General features: G+C 58.1%; 1 pseudogene; it reads left to right on the top strand.

The window, feature by feature from the left end:
* The first annotated feature begins 508 nt into the window (after positions 1-508).
* LOC132085143 (Fc receptor-like protein 2) lies at positions 509-20,563 on the top strand (annotated as a pseudogene).
* Positions 20,564-20,907: the final 344 nt, after the last annotated feature.

Raw genomic sequence — 20,907 nt, 5'->3', positions numbered from 1 at the left:
CCCTAAGACCCCTTCCCTGGACTGCAGTTCCTCACAATCTCTTGCCCCAAAAAACCTCATCCTGGTAATTCCAGTCCCTGGGAGCCCCATTCCCTTGGGGACATTGATTCCACCAGGGCCCCCATTCTCACAGGGCCCCCCTTTCCCCTGGCACCCCCATCCCTTGGCCCCCATCCCATGATCACAAATCCCTGGAGGCCACATTGTTCTGGCACCCTCATCCCCAAGTTTGAGTCCATCCATCCACTGGGATCCCCATTACCCTGGGACCCTATCCCGGGGAACCCCATTCCCCTGGACACCCATCCCTGGCTCCCTACACCACCTCAGACTCCAAATTCTGGCCCCACCATATCCCCACCATGTCCCACCATCACCCCCATGTCCCACAGGGTCCCCACCCTGCCCCCATCCTGTCCCAAGCCTGCCCCCACCAAGGGCCATCTACACATGGGGACAGACGTGACCTCGCTTCCTTCCCCTTCATCCAAAGAGCCGCCAGCCAGGGGAGCGGTGGCCACAGCAGCGAGTGACAGCCAGTGCACATGGCTGGGGACACCGGGATGGCCGGGAAGGTGGTGCTGCTCCTGTGGGGTGAGTGCCCCGGGCACGGGCCTGACACCCTGGGGATGGGCCCTGGTGAGGCAGAGACTGGTGGGGAGGGGGCACGGGGGAGCTGCTGGGTCCCCTGAGGTCCCAAAAGGCCGCAGAGGCAGAGCAAGAGGTGACAAGGGCAGTGGAGACAGGAGAAGGGGGACAATAACAGGGGGACAGGGATTTGGGGAACTATCATGGGGCTGGTGAGGTTGACCACTGCAACCACTGCTGAGTCTCCATTTCTGTACGTCCAATATGTCCCCATATCCTAACTGAGCAAGGGCTAGCCGATGTGTCTGCCCCCAAGGGGTACATGCCACAATATGACAGTTTATGGACAGCCCTGACACCCAGTCCCTCCCTGCCAATGTCCCTGTGATGCCACCCTCACTGAGCCCTGTCCCTTCTCCCTTCCAGGCCAGACCCTCGGCCTTGCTGGTGAGTCCTCGCAGGTGCCATTGCCCCACCCTGCTGTCCCCAGCCCCACACTGGCCCTGGCAGGCTGGTGTCCCCTGTCACCCACAGGTGCCCAGACCACCCAGCTCCTGGTGGAGCCCCCCTGGAGGCCAGCGGTGCTGTGGGACCGGGTGACACTGACCTGCAAGGGCTCAGGCACTGCCCAGGCCACCACCTGGTACAAGGACGGGCAGCGCTGGAGGCAGCAGGGACCGGACCACTTCACTGTCACCAAGAGTGGCACCTCCTGTGTGACCAGAGCCTGTCCCCAGCACACGGGGACATCCCAGAACATCTCAGAGCAGATGGACCCCAGTTCTGGATTCAGGGAACCCTGCTGCACTGGATGTGTTCCAATTCGAGGGTCCTTGAGAAAACTGAATGCCACAGGTGTCCTAAGACTCCCATGTTCCACAGCCCGACTGGTGCTGCAGGTGCCGGCGCAGGAGCTGCTGGAGCGGGACACGGTGACACTGCGCTGCCGGCGCTGGGAGAACATGTCGGTCACTGGGGTGCGATTCTACCGTGGGGACAAGGAGGTGGAGAGGTCCCTCAGTGGGACCGAGCTGTCCCTGTCCCCTCTGCAGCTGAACCACAGTGGCCGCTACAGCTGCGGGGGCCAGGTGGACTCCAAGGTGGCACCGTGGGCGCACTCGGCTTCAGTGACAGTGACAGTGCACAGTGAGCACCCCACAGCCGCCACCCTGACACCCTCACAGCCCCTCCCCAGGGACTCGGGCTCACAAATCTCCCTCCCCTCTCCTTCCCAGAGCTCTTCTCGGTGCCGGTGCTGGAGGGTCCCCCTTATCTTACTGTGGGATCCCCCCGACTCTCAGCTGCCTCAGCACCCCCAGCCCCCTGTGGCCCAGAGCCCCCCTCCTGCACGTGTTCTACTGGGACGGGCAGGTGCTGGGGGGCCCGCAGGGGTCCCCACAGCTGCTGATGCCCGCCGTGGGGGTCTCCCACTCGGGGAATTACAGCTGCCAGGTGCAATCTGAGGGTGGGGCCGTGCGGAAGAGCAGCGCCCAGCTCCGCATCACGGTGTGCAGTGATTGTGGGGATGGGCACGGGGAGCCCCCCCAGCCTCCTCGGGGGCCCCTGCCCTGTCTGGGGATCCCCATAACTACCCGGGTTCCCCATCCTTTCCTGGGTACCTCACCAGATCTCCCAGCCCTATGTGGGTACCCCCATCTTTCCTGTAATCTTTTTCCACATCCCCTCATTCCTGCTGGGGCCACCCTCTGTGTCCCCCCATTCCTCTCTGGGGTCCCTTCATCTCTCCCTGATTCAACCTCAGCCCTCTCTGATCTCCCTCCATGGTCCTCAACTCTCACCATTCCCTCCCTGGTTTTACATACTCTTCCTGGTGTCTCCCCATCTTCCTCTCCAAGTTACTCATCCTTGAGCCCTCCATCATTCCTTGGGGTCCTGTTCCAAGCCCCCCTCCTATCTCTGTGCCTCCTTTTCTTCACTGTGGTCCCACTTGCCCTCTCCCATCCCTCCCCTCCATGGGTCTCTCACTGTTCCCTGGTGTCCCCCCATCGAAGGGGTCCCACCCTTGGTGGTGTCCCTGTCAGTGAAGCCCCCTGGGGGACAGGTGGCATGCAGGGAGTGACTGGTGCTGAGCTGTGCAGTGGCTGCGGGTCCCCTGTCCTTCGCCTGGCACCGGGAGGGCTCAGGAGCACTGCTGGGAACCGGCCCCTGCCTGGAGCTGCGCCATGCTGGGGACAATGACAGCGGCCAGTACCAGTGCCTGGCCAGCGACGGGGACAGTGTGGCTGAGAGTGACCCCCTGAATGTCACCGGCCTGGGCAAGCAGGACCCTCCGGATGGGCGTGACCCCTCCCATGGTACCCCATCCCACCTCGCCCAGTGCCAGCCCTGTCTGTGTCCCCACAGTGCCCGTGGCCAATGCCACCATCACCCCTGGTCCCCTGTAACACCAGGTGCGTGCAGGTGACAACGTGACCCTGAGCTGCTCGGTGCAGGTGGGCTCAGCCCCTGTCACCTTCACCTGGCTGCACAACGGGCAGGAGGTGGCCCGGGGTCCCCTCCTGGAGCTCGGGGCTGTCAATGTGGGACATTTGGGCACCTACCAGTGCATGGCCACCAACCAGCTGGGACAGGACGGGCACCACGTTTTCCGGGCACTCAGCCCAGAGCTGGCCCTGGAGGTGACACCTGGCTCACCCTGGGTCACAGGTGGGGTCACATGGGGTCACCAGGGTGCTCAGTACCCCCAAGGTTCAGGGTCATTTCAGTGTGTCTCCTCTGTCCCCAGCAGTGGCTGTGAATGTCGGGAGGACCCTCCTGTTCCTGCTCCTGCTCCTGGCTGTCATCGGGGGCTGTCACTGGTGGCACCGCTGGGGTGGGTGAAATGGGGGGTGGGGTGGGGGTCCTGGAGTTAGGGGAAGCCCCCAGCGTGGGGGCAGAGTTCAGGAATCTGGTGGGAATGAGGGCTGCAGTGGGGATTTGGGGGTCCTGTGGGTGGTTGGAGCTGCTGAGGTCCCAGGAAGGTTCAGGGGTCCTGGTGTCCCCACGGTCACCCCCTCTCCCTTCCCTTGCAGCCACCAGGAAGCCCCAGCACAGGTGAGTGGGGGCCTCTGTCTGGGACTCTCCTTTCCCTCTTCCCAGAAACCACCCAGATCCCCCTCCTTATCTCCCCAGGACCCCCCTGGCGGTGGGAGCTGTGTGGACCCCCACATTGTGGGCACTGAGTGGGCAGAGGGTGAGTACAGGGGGGGACAGGGACACATCACCCATGGGTATCACTCCCACACAGGTCCTCACAACTGGTGTCACTCTCACGGCCCCCACGGGTGTCCTTCGGTCCTGCCCCACCTCGGGATCCACAAGTGACCAACGCGGAGCTGTCGGGACCCCACGAGGGACATTGGGACCCCCGTGACTACGAGAGCGTGCTGTGACACTGGGGGCACTTGGGGTCCCTGCCTCAGGGCACTCCCCGTGTGCACCCCCACCCCCCAGATCTTATGTTCCTGTGCCTGGGGGGGTGGCAATGAGTGGGGGGGTCGGATGTGGGGCTGCCCAGAGCTCCCCATTCCTGTGCTCCCAGTGCTCCCTGTACCCCCAGGGGCTCCCCTTTACCTGCGCCCCCCACCAGTGCCAGGGGGCACAGGAGCCTTGTCCCTCTTATTGGACCCAAAACGCAGCTTTTGATGAAACCGGGGGGTTTTTGTTTGTTCATCTCTGCCTAGTCAGCTCGGCAACGAACAAGGAGGGTCCCGCTCAGGTTGTTGAGCAGATCCTTGTGGGATTCGCAGGATTTTTGGGGCTCCCTCAGTCCTTTGGGAGTCACCCCACAGCACCGCCGCAAATAGCGCCCCCTGGGAAACCGCGCCCCCTGCTTTCATGGCAACACACACCCCGTTCTCATAGCAACAGCATCCCATCTCCATGGCAACCGTCCCCCGTTCTCATGTCAGCAGCCCCCTTTCCCCACGCCTCTAAGCCCCTCAATCCCATGGCAACAACACCCTTCTGTTCCCATGGCAACAACACCCTTCTATTCCCATGGCAACAGCCCTTTCCCAATTCCCACACCCACAGCCCCCTCATTTCCTCGGCAACAGCCCCCTCCCATTCCCATGCCTACACCCCCCCATTCCCACGGAAACAGCCCTCCAGGCCAATGGCACCTGTAGCCCCCATTCCCATGCCCACCTCTCCCCATTCCCATGGTAACAGCCTCTCGGTTTCCATGGCAACCCCCCTTCCCATGACAACAGCCCTGTTCCCATGGCAACCTCTTGTTCCCATGCCCACAGCGCATGCGCCGCACTGTCCCCGCCGTTCTGTCTCTCTGACTACATTTTCCATCATCCTCTGCGGCCCGCGGCGCGCTAACGGCGCTGGGCAGCTCCGCGGACTCCATTTCCCATCGTACTCTGCAGTGCAAGCGGGAGGGGCGGGTCCCTATGGCGGCCGTCGTGGGCCAAGTATCGTGACGCTTGCCGTGCGCGGACGCCAAGGTGGCGGACGAGGAGGGCTAAGCGTGGCCGGAGGCGCGGAACGGGGCTGGGAAGGGACCCCCGGGCGGGCCCCGCGTCGTCCGCATTGCCAAGTCCTAGTCGGGTTACGGCTTTAACGTTCGCGGGCAAGTGAGCGAAGGCGGGTAGTAGCTCAGCATCAACGGCGAGCTGTACGTGCCGCTGCAGCGCGTCAGCGCCGTGCTGGGCGGAGGAGCCGCCGACCGCGCCAGGGTGAGCAAGGGGGACTCGGCATCCTGGAGGTGTGAGCACGGGGGAGCTGCCCAGCCACAGCCCCCCGGCAGCCGGGCCCGGGAACGCGCCCCACACACAGGGGCAGTCCCGGGGGTGCGGGAATGGGGATCCTGAGGGGGCCATGAGGGGGCTGGGGGCCATGAGGGGGCTCTGAGGAGCCCGGGCTGAGGGGACACCGAGCCCTTGGTGCGGTGTTGGGGTGCTGAGGGGCTCTGCAGGGCCTTGGGTGAGAGGGTCATGAGGGGGCTGAGGGTTCCCTGGTGAGGATGTCGTGAGAAGGGGTTGAGACCCCCGGCCCTTGAAGGAGATCTGGGAGTCCTGAGGAGGCACCAAGGGGGCAGAGGATCCCTTGGTGAGGTTTAGGGGGTCCAAAAGGCGGGTCTTGAGGGGGCTGAGGGTGCCTTGCTGAGGGTGTCATGAGCCCTCAGCCTTTGAGAGGAATTTGGGGTGTTCTTATGGGGGTGCTGAGCCCAGACTGAGCCCCACAACCCTCGCTGAGGGTTTTGGGTGGGAGTCTTACAGGAGAACCCTTGGATTTCATTGTGGGGACCCTCCTGAGGAGGTTGGGAGGGAATTTTTTAGGGATAAACCCCTTGGATTTCAATGTAGAGACTCCTAGAAAGGGCAGAGGGTGTTTTTAGGGATAAATCCCTCAAATTTCAGTGTGAGGACCATCCTGGAGAGGGCAAAGGAGCATTTTTAGGGATAAACCCCTTGGATTCCAACCTGTAGACGCTTCCTTCCCATTCCTGGCTCTTGTGTTTTCCAGCTGCTGCTTTTTCACACCCAAAATTGTAACTTTGCCCCAGAAAACACCTTCCCATGGGAATATTCCTGCTGTGTGGAAACTCATCTTCCTTTCCCCCAAAAAAGTCCTTAAACTTTGTGGCTGAAATCCCTCAAACCCCAGCGTGGGGTTCGGTTTTCAGGGATCCCTCCAGATCCTCCCACCGTCGCACTTCACTCCGGGTCCTTGAAGTCCAATTACTGATTAATTCCAGGGATTTCCGAGGTGCAGGAATGTTTTGCTGCCAGCCTGGAAGTCCAAGGGGTGTGAGGAGCTGTCAGGACCTGCCCGTGGCTGGTGAATCCTGCAGAAATCCCAGCTGGGATTTGGCTCTGTCCCAGCTGACCCAAATTCCTGATTCTTTGATTTTTCCATGCAGGAGAAGTGCTGGGAGCAGGAGAAATTCTGTACCTGGATGTGCCAATTGGGGGAGCAGCGTTCCCAGGCTGAGGGGGGAGGGTTTTGTGGGCACTGGGATGAAATTTTCCCTCATTTTTGAGCGTTTTGGGGAACATTTAAAAAGCTGAGTTTGGCATGAGAGACAGGTATGGAGCTTGGTGCTGGAATTTTGGGGTTCAGTGGCCGGTCCCAGGTGAGCACTGGGGGATGGTGTGTGAAATAATTAAGCCCTGGGGTTAATGATGGTTAATGAGGGTTTGCTTGTGGTCTCCCAATCCTGGTATCCCTATGGGAGGTGGAAGGATTGGGAATTTCCTCTTGGTTTATCCAATTATTTCCTGGGAGCAGTGGCTTTAATTTGTCCCTCTGTCCTGTAGGGCTGTCAGGTTGGCTCTTGCCCTATTCCAGTATTTATGTATCCCAATATTCAATATTCCAATATTTATGTATCCCAACATTTCAATATTCCAGTATTCCTGTATCCCAATATTTCCATAATCCAGTGTTTCTGCATTCCAGTACTTCAATTTCCCAACTACCCTGTTTTCCAATATTTCAATATTCCAGTATTCTAATTTTCCAATAGCCTTGCATCCCAGTATTTCAATATTTCAGTATTCCAACACTGCTGTAGTCCTATTTCCCTATATTCCAATATACCAATATTCCTATAACTCAATGTTCCCATATTCCAATATCCCTGTTTTTCAATATTCCAAGATTACCCAGTTCCCACAGCCTGGCATTCCCATCTTTTTCTGCAGAAACCACCCCAAAATTCCCGAGTCCCATCCCTGTTCTGGCAGCATGAAAGCCCCCTCATTTTCCTCAGCTCTGTGAAAATCCCAACTCCTGGAATTCCTGGAGGAGGAAACAATAACCCAGGAGTCCCAAAATAGCTCTGATTTCCCTTCCTTTCACAGGAGCAGCGGGATTGGGGCGGGAAATCCGCTCTCCCGGCCATCCTGGTTCCTCCAGAGGAAACTCCCCGAAATCCAGGCCCTGGAGCTCCGGGAGGAGCTGCCTGGGTGGATTTGGGATGTTCAGGGTGTTGATTCCATGCAGGATTTCCTTCCCACCTTGTGGAATTCCCAGCAGACAGGCCCCGAGGAAGGGAATTTTTGGGGAGGAAGAGCCTGAAGCAAGGAGGTTGTTCTGCTCCTGAGGGATTTCTGCTGGGATTTATGGGGGATATTTGGGATGTGGACACTCACCCATGGCTCTGGCACTCCACAGCTCATCCCTATCCTGGAAAACCCTGGAGATCACCCATCCAAGTGTGTTTTCCATGAAAAGCCCATTCTTTCCCATCCTTATCCAACACTAACGGATGCTCCAGGTCCTTTTTCCATCCTTCCCTCCCAGATCCAGCATCCAGCTCCTCCCTGTGCCTTCCCAGGCTCTGGAATGCTCTGGAATCTGCAGGGACAGACAATGGGAGCTAATTGAGCTCTTGAGTAACGCCCGGAATGTCGATCATCACCAATCCACATGGAAGAGAATCTCTTCAGGAGATGGAGGAAAAAGGGATGGAGGGAAAAGGGATTTATCCCTAACACTGAGTGGGAAAAGGGCTGGACTTAGGTGGGGTGGGCAGGGCTGGGGCATCCTGGATCCCACCAGACTCATTCCTGCTGCAGGGAAACCTCTGGAACAGGTGCAGCACAGGGAAGGTGTCAGGTTTTGATGGAATGAACTCCAGAATCAGCATCTTCCCAACATTCATGCGTGAGGCCAAAGGCTTTTCCCTCGGGAGGTTGGACTGTCCCTCTCTCCGTGGGCTCAATTTTCATTTTGTGGGATGGGAGAAGCCGGCTCTACCTTGGAAAGGTCTGGAATGGTCTCTGCACTGCAGTGGGAGCTGCTGGCTCGGCGCATTGCCAGTGTTCTGCTCACCAAAGGCACTGCTGGGAATTCACCCCAGGAACAGGCAGTGGGAATTTCCTTGTCCAGAGGCTTTGAGGGGTCTTTAACCTTAGAAAATTTAAGAAATGGATTGGAAGTGGAAGCTAAAATCCCTTTGATCACCAGCTGATTTCCCATTCTTCTCTTTCCCCTTTTCCCCTTTTCCACCCCTTTTCCCCCTCTTTTCGCTCCCCTCTCTTTCCCTTCCCTCTGGAATTTCTTGGATCCTTCATGCACCCCATCCATTCCCAGGGGTCTCCATCTCCAGGATGCTCCTTGCCCAGTTCCTCACAGTGAATTCCCCTGACAGACCCCAAGTCAGGGAATTTTCCCAAATCCTGGTGGAAAATGACTCAATCCCTGTCAGAACAGGAACCCCGGAATGTTTTTCGTGTCATGGGGCCCTTGCTTATCCATGTTGGCCTGATGGGAATTCTGCTTCATCCTCACGCTTTGCCAGCAGCTCTGCTCTTCTCAATGGAAGATTGCCAGATTCCAGGATCTCCCAGCCTTTGCCAACAGCTCCGTTTTTCCCAATAGAAAAATTCCAGATCCCGGCCCAGCTGGTGGATGAGATGTTTTCCACACTGCCTCCATTATATCCAGGGAATGTCGCACTGGGCTGGGGAGTTTCTTCCCAGCTCACTGGAAAAGGGGTGGGATAGGAATTCCATGAGAAATCCAACCTCCAGCTTCCACCCATTGAATCCAAAGCTTTTCACATGGTAATTTCACATGGAATGAAGGAAAAAGAGGCTCTTCCATCCTGTAGTGGGAAATGCAACAACCTCCTTCTCCAGGTGAAACCCCTTCCACATTCCCAAAAAAAGGGATTTATCAGAGGAAGTTGCTCCTGGAATGCTGCTGGGAATGGCTCTCCTCAGTTTCCCATCCAGCTCTAAAGCTGCCAGAATCAAAGCCAAGGGGTCGGGGGGGACCCTCAGGTGCTGGCTGCCACCTGGGGCTGGGCAGAGCAGGGCTGGGCAATGGCCATCCCTGTGCAGTGGGGCTGGGCCATGGCTGGGCCCCACCCTTGGATGGCCACCCCAACAACATCAGCTACTCCGCAATACACACCACTGTCCCAACAACATCACAATAGTTAATCAACAATATAATAATAATGTAATATCAATTCGTATCATATCCAGCGAAAGTCAACTTCCATTAACTTATTTCTCACCATATATACCAGTAAAGAACTGTTATTCCTGTTCCAACATCTTTGCCTAAAAGCCCAGTAATTTCAAAGTTATAATAGTTCAGGGAGAAAGGGGTCGTATTTTCCATTGCAAGGGAGGTTCCCATCTTGTTCAGCTTCCTTGACAGAGTTGAACAAAGAAACACCATTTCTCCCAGTTTAACCAAAGAGCTGCATTTTTGTCCCAGGAGCAGGGAACCAGGTCCTGTGCCCCCTTGGAACTGGGATGGGCACCAGTAAGCCACCTTAGTGGGTGCACTGGGAGGGGGATGGCAGGGCCACTAAGCACATGGGGGTTAAGAGGGACAAATCTGATTTTGATTTATATCACAACATATGCTACACATGAAGTGAAAAATGACTCTGTGGGTTGTCCGTGTGCTTGGAGCCCTGTCCCTGGTGATGCTTCACACAACAGAGAATCAGGGGAGAGAAACCTTCAGTGATCGGGCTGTAAGTGTGTGCTGGGGGAAGCAATGAGAGAAGTAAAGAATGATGCAAACAATTCCTATCTCATTTACTGCTCCTGTGTTGTTCACAAGTGGAATGTGTTGTGGAAGATTGTTTACCTGAAGGGAATTGGTGATTGGATTCTGGTGTGAGTGTTTTGATTCACTGACCAGTTGAATCCAGGTGTGTGTGTGTGGGGACTGTCGGCTGACAGTCATGAGATTGTGTGCTGTGGAGTGCAGTTGAGTGCTTGGCAGATTCAGTTTAGATGTAATGTAATATAATATAGAATAATACAGTATAATAGTGTAATTAATTAGCCTTCTGAAAAGATGGAGTCAGATGCATCATTCCTCCTGGACGTCGGGCAAAAATATCACTGATACTCCCCCCCCCTCAACTTTTCCTTCGGATGGTCCTTCTTCTATGTCTGCACCTGTTTCTCTCTGCTTTGCTGCTTCCCCGAGGCAGCTCATTCCTGCTCATCCTGGACGTTCCTTCATTGTTCCCCAATGGAGCAGATGCTGCCTGCACCCACCCGCCGCCTCTGCCGCGTTTCCCATGCTGCCCACAGCACCGAGCCTGCTGCACCTGCCCACCGCAGCCCCAGCCCGCGGCAGCCAGCCCAGAGCCACCAGTGCCGCAGCACCAGCCCGCAGCCAGCCTGCAGCAGCCAGCCTGCAGCCATCGCTCGCCCATGCCAGAGACACGCAGGTGCCGTCCTTGGAAATCACGACCAGCCATTCACAAAAGCCATGTGGGCTCGCCCTGGCTTGCAGCACACACACTCCATCTGCCCAGCTGATGCTCACAGAGTGCCCAGGCTCCTGGTAGTAATGCTGTCCCTGTCTTCTGTTTCTCTCTCTATCCTTTTCCCTTTCTACTCCCTTCTATCCCCCTTTGGTACGAACACTTATCCTCCTTTATCAATAAACAGTTCTCAGATATAATATTGCCACTTTTGTGCTTCATTTTCATCTGAGAAACCTTTCAGCAAGAATCCTCCCCGACTTCCCCTTTTGTAGCGGGATGGGACAGGGGTAGTGGGAGGGGGAATGGGGAAGCCCTGTGTGTACTGCAAGCACTGTGAGGAGAGAATGGGGCAGTCTCTGAGGGTACTTGAGCACTTGGATGGGGCTGGGGAGCCCCTGCAGGTACCAGCTAAGAGATGGGGGAGCCCTTGGGAGTAGCGGGAGAGGAAATGGGGAGCACACCCTGTGTAGCCTTCCCCTGACTCATGACCAACCTCCCTTGGAAGGATGGGCAACCACAGGAGCCATGGAAGGAGCACCCCCAGTGTCACCCAGTGCCTCCCGCTTCCAAGAGCATCACAACTTTTGGTGTAGATTGTCATAGATGTCACTGGGTTCCTATGGTTGCCTTTGCAGCTACATGTACGTCGCCGGAGGACCATCCATCGAGGGTGCCAGGGGGTTTGGTGGGGCCCTGTGGGAATAAAGGACTGTGTGGAAGGGGATGGGAGGTGCATGGGGTTTGGGAAAAAAAGGGGGAGTGTGGTTTGAGCCCCCCACTCCCCTTTCCTGGTGCTTCCTGGCAGCTGAAAAGGAAAGAGGGAAGGGGTGATTGAGGAGTTCCCAGGGCCCTGACCCCTCTCAGGAATCCTGTACCACCACAGGATCCTCAATTCTCCTCAGGACCTCCAAGCATCCCTGAAGCCCCCAAGAATCAATGAACCTTCCCAGTGGCCCCAAACAAATCACCCTAAAGAACCCAAAGCCCAGAAGGTACAGAGACCAACTTAAACACCCCCAGGGCCCCTGAAGGAACCCCTAACATCCCTGCAGGACCCTCCAGCACCTCCTCAAACCCTACAGCACCCCCAGACAAAGGCACAGTTGTGGGTCTGTGGGTCATTTCCTATGGTTCCCTAATTCTGGGGCCCTCTACAGCTCCCTAGGATCCCTGTCCCCCCATTGTCACCCACCCACACTGTGCTACCAGTGCCAGGCCACAATGACACACACGAGCAGGAGTAGGAAGAAAAGGGCCCAACCGACCCCTGCGGCCACTGCAAGAAACAGAGGGGGACACATCAGAGTCACCCATCAACCCAGGGGTCCTGCAACCCCGAATGACCCTGTGTGACCCTACCTTTGTCCCTGTGTCCCCACGGTGTCACCTCCAGGACCAGCTCAGGGCTGAGTGCCCGGAACACATGATGCCCGTCCTGTCCCAGCTGTTTGGTGGCTACGCACTGGTAGGTGCCCGAATGTCCCACATCGACAGCTCCAAGCTCCAGGAGGGGACCCCAGGCCACGTCCTGCCGGTTGTGCAGCCAGGTGAAGGTGACCCACCTGCACCGAGCAGCGCAGGGTCACGTTGTCACCTGCACGCACCTGGTGTGACAGGGGACCGGGGGTGATGGTGGCATTGGCCACAGGCACTGTGGGGACACAGACAGGGCTGAGGGCACAAGGAGGGGCTAGAATCTGGTGGGGGGGGTTAGGGAAAAAGAGAATGAGTGTGATGGGGGATGTTGGGGATGGGGTCACACCACGCAGGCATGAGGGGACACAGGGCAGAGGCAGGGGGACCCAAGAAAGGTGTCTGGGGGACATGCAGGTCCTCAGACAGGGCACCCAAGCAGGCTGTGGGTGCTCCCCGTGCCCATCCCCGCTCTCACTGCGCACCGTGACGTGGAGCCAGGCTCTGCTCTTCCGTATGGCCCCCCCCTCAGTGCGCACCTGGCAGCTGTAATTCCCCAAGTGGGAGACTCCCACAGCGGGCACCAGCAGCTGCAGGGATCCCTGTGGGCCCCCCACCATTTGCCCATCCCAGTATTACACGTGCAGTAGGGGGGCTCGGGGTTCCAGTGGGCTGGGGGTGCTGAGGCAGCTGAGAGTCAGGGGAGACCCCTGTATGGGTTCAGGGGGACCCTCCAGCACCAGCACTTGGACATGCTCAGGGGAGGAGTTGGGGGACTGTGGGAATGGTGACCCCGAGTCCCTGGCAAGGGGCTGTCGGGCTGTTGGGGTGGCACCTGTGAGGTGCTCACCATGCACTGTCACTGTCACCAGCACTGAGTCCTCCCATCCCTGTGATACCCCATAGTTCACCCAGACCTTGCAGCGGTAGCGGCTGCTGTGTTTCAGCTTCAGATGGGACAGAGACAGCTCAGTCCCATTGTAGAGCCCCCCCAGGTCCGTCTCCTCATGGTAGAAGAGCACCAAAGTGACCGACTTCTCCTGCCTGTACTGGCAGCGCAGTGTCAGCGTTTCCCCCTCCAGCAGTGCCCGTGCTGGCACCTGCAGCACCAGCTGGTCTGTGCGGCAGAGGGGTGCCGTCACATCACAGGGGTCTAGAGGGTCCTGATGTCACCGGGAGCCTCATATTAGGTCACAGCCAGCACACCAGGTTTCCCCAATTTCAACACAAGGGTCCCACCTCACTGGGATGCTCTGGGATGTCCCTGTGTGTAGGGCATGGGCTCTGGTCACACCACAGAGTGACCCATGGAGTGGAGCCCACCAGGGTCCCCGGGGTTCCCGTGGGTGTCAGGCTGGGGACACAAACCACCCTCACCGTCTGAGACGTTCATGGGGAGGCTGAGCTCAGTGCCAGGTCTTTCACACATGTAGGTGCCTCTCTCAGTGACAGTGAAGTTGTTGCCTCCCTCCTTCTCCCAGCGCTGCCCCTCCTTGTACCATGTGGTGTCACCAGCAGTCCCCAAGCCCTGGCAGGTCAGTGTCACCCGGTCCCACAGCACCGCCGGCCTCCAGGGGGGCTCACCAAGAGCTGGGTGGTCTGGGCACCTGTGGGTGACAGGGGACACCAGCCTGCCAGGGCCAGTGTGGGGCTGGGGACAGCGGGGTAGGGTCATGGCATCCCCCGAGGACTCACCAGCGAGGCTGAGGGTCTGGGCTGGAAGGGAGAAGGGACAGGGCTGGGTGAGGGTCATGGGGACACTGTGGGCATCCCATGTTTGCACAGGCCACTTCCATCGGTTCAAAAGCACCTGTCCCCATGGCCATAAACCCATGGCCCTTTGCCCATGATCCCATTCCGATGGCACCTGTCCTCCCGGCCCATCCCCATGCTACGGGACCCTTGTCCCTGTCCCTGCATCCCTGTTCCCCTGTCCCTGTCCCCACAGTCCCCAAGCCTAAAGGCTCCTTCTGCCACATACTTTTCCCCACATCTCCAACCCCCTGTTCCTGTCCCCACATCCCAGTTCCCCTGTTTCTTTCCCTAAAGCCACCCTAAATCTCTGGCCACACTGAGCTCCATGCCCTGCTCTGCCTCTGCTGCCATTGGGGAACTCAGGGGACCTCACAGCCCTCCTGTGCCCCCTCCCCACCAGTCTCTGCCTCACCAGGGCCCATCCCCAGGGTGTCAGGCCCGTGCCCGGGGCACTCACCCCACAGGAGCAGCACCACCTTCCCGGCCATCCTGGTGTCCCCAGCCATGTGCACTGGCTGTCACTCGCTGCTGTGGCCACCGCTCCCCTGGCTGGCGGCTCTTCGGATGAAGGGGAAGGAAGCGAGGTCACCTCTTGTCCCCATGTGTAGGTGGCCCTTGGTGGGGGCAGGGTGGGAACAGGATGGGGGCAGGGTGGGGACCTTGTGGGACATGGGGGTGATGGTGGGACATGGTGGGGACATTATGCTGCCAGAATTTGGAGGCTGAGGTGGTGTAGGGAGCCAGGGATGGGTGTCCAGGGGAATGGGGTGCCCAGGGATGGGGTCCCAGGTAAATTGGGGGTCCCAAGGGTTGGGTGGACTCAGACTTGGGCATGAAGGTCCCAAAACAACATGGCCTCCAGGGACTTCTGGTTATGAGATGGGGGCCATGGCATGGGGGTGCTGGTGGAAAGGGGGGCCCTGTGAGAATGGGGGCCCTGAGGAAATCAAGGTCCCCAAGGGAAGGGGTGGACCAGGAAGTGGAATTACTGGATGAAGTTCCTTGGGGTTGGAGATCCTGGGGAACTGCAGTCTAGGGATGGGGGTCCCAGGGAATGGGGGACCGAAGGAAATTGGGTCCCAAGGTTGGGGTCCCAGAGGAATGGGGGTGTCAGGGATGGGGAGTGCATGGGGGGGGCACAGGGGTCAGAGCTTCTTCCCTGGGTGTCTCAGATTTTGGGATGATGCAAGGCCCCACAAAATCACACCTGGTTTGTTAGTTTCCTGGCCAGGCATAGCACGGTGGTCCTGGGTACCTCTGCCTCTCCGTCCTCCCCTGCCCTGGAATTTTTCCTCTCTTTTTTCTATTTTTTCCTTATTCTCCTCAGTTTTTGCCACATTCCCTCACCCCCGGTTCCTGGCTCAGCAATCCTGCGGTGCACCTGAGCAGGGAAGGGGTTGGGAGACACAGGGGAGGGCGGAAAAAGGGGAACAGGGGGTGCAGGGAAGGGTGAGGAGGATTTGAGGAACGGAGGTGTTGGGCTGTGCTCCCTCAACACTTTGACTTTCTTTGTCCTGGACGAGAGGGAAGAGGCCATTTGTGCTGAGAGTCAGATGGGAAAGGGGGTGTTCAGTCTCTGTTGCTGGGGGGGCACATCCAGGAGGATCCTGCCCTGTGAGGTCCCTGTTCCAGAGTTCAGCTGGGGGAAACCAGTCCAGGGAGTGACACATCTTGGCATGGGGGGTCCTGTCCCAGGGGTGGCACATCCTGGGGACCCCTGTCAATGCAAGGGTGGGGCCCAGCCATGGCCCAGCCCCACTGCACAGGGATGGCCATTGCCCAGCCCTGCTCTGCCCAGCCCCAGGTGGCAGCCAGCACCTGAGGGTCCCCCGTGCCCCCTTGGCTTTGATTCTGGCAGCTTTAGAGCTGCTGCAGAGGTGAGAATTCTGTGGGGCAAAAAGGCCTGCCTGTGGTTTGCTCTGCTCTGCAAGAAGCACAAACCAAAATGGGAGCCCAAGCAGTGGCTCTGTGAGGGCCTTTGATGGTTTTCAGAGCAGGGCTGGCTGGAAACCCCCACAGCAGGGGCACCTGCGAGGTAACCAGTCCAGAAATGCAGCAATTGATCTTTTTGTCCCTGTCCCCAAAGGACTGAGAGAGTCCCAGAACAACTGGAAATCCCACAACAATGTGCTCAACAACCTGACCTGGACCCTCCTTCTTGAACAAAACCTGCAGAGAGAATGTTTGTGATCTGGATGTTCACAGCACAAGAGAGGGAAAAGTGTGGAAATATTGAGCAGGGGCTGCACACAAGGGACTGGGGAGCAGGGGTGTCACAGCAGGAGCAGGGAGTGCCCAGGCAGGGGAATTCAGGGCAGGCTGGAGTGGATTTACCAGGGAATCAAAGCCTGGGCATTCCACCACGGGCATTTCCACAGATTCCTGTGCACTGTCCCAAGGATGGACAGAGTTTCTCCCCTTCCTTCAAGGGAAGTCAATCAAGTTTCAGGGTGGGAATGAGCAAAATGGGGAGAGCTCCTAAAAATGGCACAAGAAAAGGCTTCCTTCAGGGCTGGGTTGCTACCCAGCAGGCAGGGAACAGTCCCATGGAGCTGTTGGAAACTCAGGGAGATTCCCCACTCTGTGTTATCCACAAGCAGATGCTGCTGTGGGATGCACCAAGGGGCTGATAAAGGGAACTGAAAAATCTCATTTCTTTGTGATTTGCTTGTGTTTTTATTGTGAGGGACTTGTTGGGAAAGCAATGGATTCTACAAACCAGAGCATTTTGTACTTTGCCAGTTTGTATTTTATTAGGAAAATAATTGGTGTGGGAAAGAGTTTTGCTTTTATTCTATGGATGTGTAATTTTGACTGAACCATTTGGGCATCAATTGTTGCCTGGGATGGCTGAGCCAGGAAATCGGGGGAGCTGACCAGGGATGTGTGGGGCAGGGGCACAGAGACTCCCAGGACAGCCCTGGGGTGCCCCAGGGTGGGGGCTTTTCTAGGCTCTGTTTAATCCCAAAATCTGAGGCACCCCATGAAAGAGTTGTGACCCCTGTGCCCACCCAGACACTGTCCATCCCTGAAATGCCCCCATTGCCCTGGGACCCCCATTGCCTTGGTCTCTCCTCCCCAGGGACCCCATCCCAGGACTGCCAGTGCCCAGCACAACCATTGCCTTGATCCCATCCCATCCCATGGGCTGCTTCTTCCCCCAGAACCCCTAATCCTGTGGGTCCCCTTTTTCCCGCTGCAACCCCAACCCTGACACCCACATGCCATTACCCCAAGTCCCTGGGGACCATGTTCTTACAGCACGCCCATCCCTGAATCCCCCCAGGCATGGAGACCTCAAATCCCCTGGACCCCCATTCTCCTGGACACCCATCCTTGGTTCCCCACACCCCCTGGGCCCCCCCAGTCCTGGGAAGAGCATCCCTCGCCATGTCCCCAGACTATGCAGCCTTGTCCTCATCCTGTGCCCAGCTTGTGGCCACCCTGCCCCCACCAAGGGCCACCTACACGTGGGGATGAGATGTGACCTCGCTTCCTTCCCCTTCATCCAAAGAGCCGCCAGCCAGGGGAGCGGTGGCCACAGCAGCGAGTGACAGCCAGTGCACATGGCTGGGGACACCGGGATGGCCGGGAAGGTGGCGCTGCTCCTGTGGGGTGAGCGCCCCAGGCAGGGGCCTGACACGCCAGGCATGGGGAGGGGAGGGGAGGGGGCGCAGGGGGCTGCGGGATCCCCTGAGGTCCCCAATGGCAGCAGAGCCAGTCCATGTTACCCACAATGGACCTGGGTGGGACTGGGGATGTAGGGTGGCTTTGGGGACAGGCAGAGGGGTCAGGAATTTGGGGATGGGGATGTGGGGACAGGAATGTGGGGACTTGCACCTTTGGACCCGGGTAGCTCTGGGCATAGGGACTGGGGAACTGGGATGCAGGGACAGAAGGGGACAAGAATGGTGAGGATGTGGCCATGGGGATGGGATCATGAGCTGGTGGGGGTGACCTGTCCTAGCATGGGCTGTGTCCCTGGTGTCCTCCTTGTGCTTTGGGTGTCCACAGTGTCCCCATGTTCTTCCTCAGCCCAGGGTGGCCTCAGTGTCTCTGTTCCCAAGGCATCTGTACATCTGGTGCACAGGTGGCTGTGACCCAGACATAGCCCCTGGAGTCTTAAAATCTTTTGGGGGACCACCCAGACACACTTTCCCACAAGAACTGCTGTCTCCACCATTTGTCAACGGAAGGAGACCCAGACATCAATTTGATCATCACAGGCCCAATTTTATTGATCAGTACGGCGGGTTAAATACAGTTCATAATGAGCTTCATACATATTGCAAAAGTTGAGCTCAGCATTGGTCAGTTACATATCAGCACCTACGCCTACTTCTGCATTCCTATGGTTCTACTTTTGATACTTTTCACATATTCTCAGGATATATTCAGGACTAATCTCTACTCCCTCTCCTCATGTTGCAGCAAGGTCACTGCTGACCTTTCCTTTCAGCTTGCTGACTGCTGACTTTTCTCCTTCAGCTTAACCAGCAGCATTATGTCAGTATGGCCTTTCTCAGCTAACCAACTATTAATAAATCTCTCCACAAGGGACAACAGTTTGGGGAGAGCCCCCACACCCCAAGCCCCCATGCTGCTGTCCCTGCAGTGCCACCCCCACCCAGCCCTGTCCCTTCTCCCTTCACGACCAGATCCTCGACCTCACTGGTGAGTCCTCGGGGGATGCCATGGCCCAACCCTGCTGTCCCCAGCCCCACACTGGCCCTGGCAGGCTGGTGTCCCTTGTCACCCACAGGTGCCCAGACCACCCAGCTCCTGGTGGAGCCCCCCTGGAGGCCGGCGGTGCTGTGGGACCGGGTGACACTGACCTGTCAGGGCTCGGGGACCGTCAGTGCCACCACCTGGTACAAGGTGTCAGGGCTCGGGACTGCCGGTGTGGCCACCTGGTACAAGGATGGGCAACACTTGTCGCAACAAGGAAGCGATCACTTCAAGCCCAAGACGAAAGGTACCTACTGGTGTTGCAGACCCAGAACCGGGCACAGCCTGCCTGTCATCGTCTCTGAGAGTGAGGGGGATTTGAGTGTCCCCTCAGCCTGGCACTCACCAGACCTTTAGGGTTCTGGGTGGGCTCTGTTCCATGGGTCACCCCCTGCTCTGGGGACATGCCAGAGTATCCCAGTCTGGGGGTAACTGTGTTGAAATCAGGGACCCTGGTGCACTGGATGTGAGCCAGTGTGGGGGTCCTGGTGCCATCAGATGTGACAGGAGCCTTCTGTCCCCCAGACTGGTTGGTGCTGCAGGTGCCGGTGTGGGCGCTGCTGGAGGGGGACATGGTGACACTGTGCTGCCAGGGCTGGCGGAACAGCACGGTCACCTCAGCGTCCTTCTACCATGAGGAGAAAGAACTAGGGGGCTCCACAATGAGACTAAGCTGTCCCTGTCCCCTCTGCAGCTGCACCACAGCGGCTACTACAGCTGCAAGGGCTGGGTGGACTACTGGGGGTGGAAGGAGTCAGCGCCGGTGCCAGTGCCAGTGACAGTTCAGAATGAGCAGCCCACAGCTGCCACCCTGATACCTCCACAGCACCTCCCCAGAGACTCGGGGCCACAAGTCTCCCTCCCCTCTCCTGCCCTGAGCTTTCCTTGGTACTGGTGCTGGACGGTCCCCTCCAAGCCCACTATGGGGTCCCCCCTGACTCTCACCTGTCTCAGCACCCCCAGCCCCCTGCGGCCCTGAGCCCCCCTCCTGCACGTGTTCTGCCGGGACGGGCAGGTGGTGGGGGGCCCACAGGGGTCCCGCAGCTGCTGGTGCCCGCCGTGGGGGTCTCCCACTCGGGGGATTAAAGCTGCTTCTTGGAGTGGCAGCAGGGGTCAGTGGAGCCCTTTTGTTCCTGCTCCTGCTCGTGGGTGTCATTGTGGCCTGGCACCAGGGGCACCGTGTGGGTGGGTGACAATGAGGGCACAGGGGTCCCAGGGAGCTGTAGAGGTTCCTAGAGTTGGGGAGCAATAGCTGCAGCACCCACAGCCCCAGAACAAGGTCCTGTTTGGGGAGGGTTTCTGTCCTGCTGGGCTTTGAGTTCTTGAGGCTGAGTTGGTAAGGGGCACTGGGGAGGTTCATGGATTCTGGGGGGCTTCAGGGATACTTAGGGGTCCTGAGAGGAATTGAGGGTCCCGTGGGGGTTCAGGAATCCTGAGAGGGTTCAGGGCCTGGGACCCCACAGTCACCCCTCCACTCTTTCCTCTGTGGCTGCCAGGAAGAACCAGAAAAGGTGAGTAGGGGGCTCAAACCACACTCTCCCCTTTTACCCCAACCCCCAAAACCTCCCATTCCCTCCCACACATCCCCTTTATTCCCTCAGGGCGCCCCCGGATCCCCTGGCCCCCCCAGAGGAGGGGGAGGTGCTGTACACCCACGTCGTGGTCACCAAGGGGGCAGGGGGTGGGAACGGGGGGACAAACACAGAGGGACACGTCACCCACGAGTGTCACCCCACCCAGATCCCACAGCCCGTGTCTTTTGCAGGGTCCCCCTGTGCCACCACCCTCCAGGATCCCCAGGTGACCTACGCGGAGCTGCAGGGACCACAGGGGCGACCACGGAAACCCGGTGACATCTACGGGAATGTGCTGTGACACTGGGGGAAAGTGGGGGGCACTGGGGGTCCCCACCCATGGGCACCCACTCGTGTGTGTGCTGCCACTAAAAACTGCCCCTCTCCCTCCCCGTAGAGAGACAAAGATGCCAAAGGGCTGAGAGAAGAACCATCTCCTGCAACAGCAAGGAGAGAGAATAAAACCAACAGCAACAGCAACAAGGTTCGGCGTCCAAATGGTCACACAAAAAACAATTTCCAGGCAAAGTCACTCCAAAAGGAACAAACCCTGAACACTTCCCCAAGCACGTTTCCTCCACCAGAGGAACCTGTCAGGGCCCTGGACTTTCTTTGGTCTGATGGCCAAAGCTGCCATTAGGAGGC

This window comes from Ammospiza nelsoni, chromosome 28 (genome assembly GCF_027579445.1).
Source record: "Ammospiza nelsoni isolate bAmmNel1 chromosome 28, bAmmNel1.pri, whole genome shotgun sequence".
Classification (NCBI taxonomy): Eukaryota; Metazoa; Chordata; class Aves; order Passeriformes; family Passerellidae; genus Ammospiza; species Ammospiza nelsoni.
The sequence above is the reverse complement of the archived record's forward strand: the minus strand, read 5'-3'. Positions and strand labels throughout refer to the sequence as shown.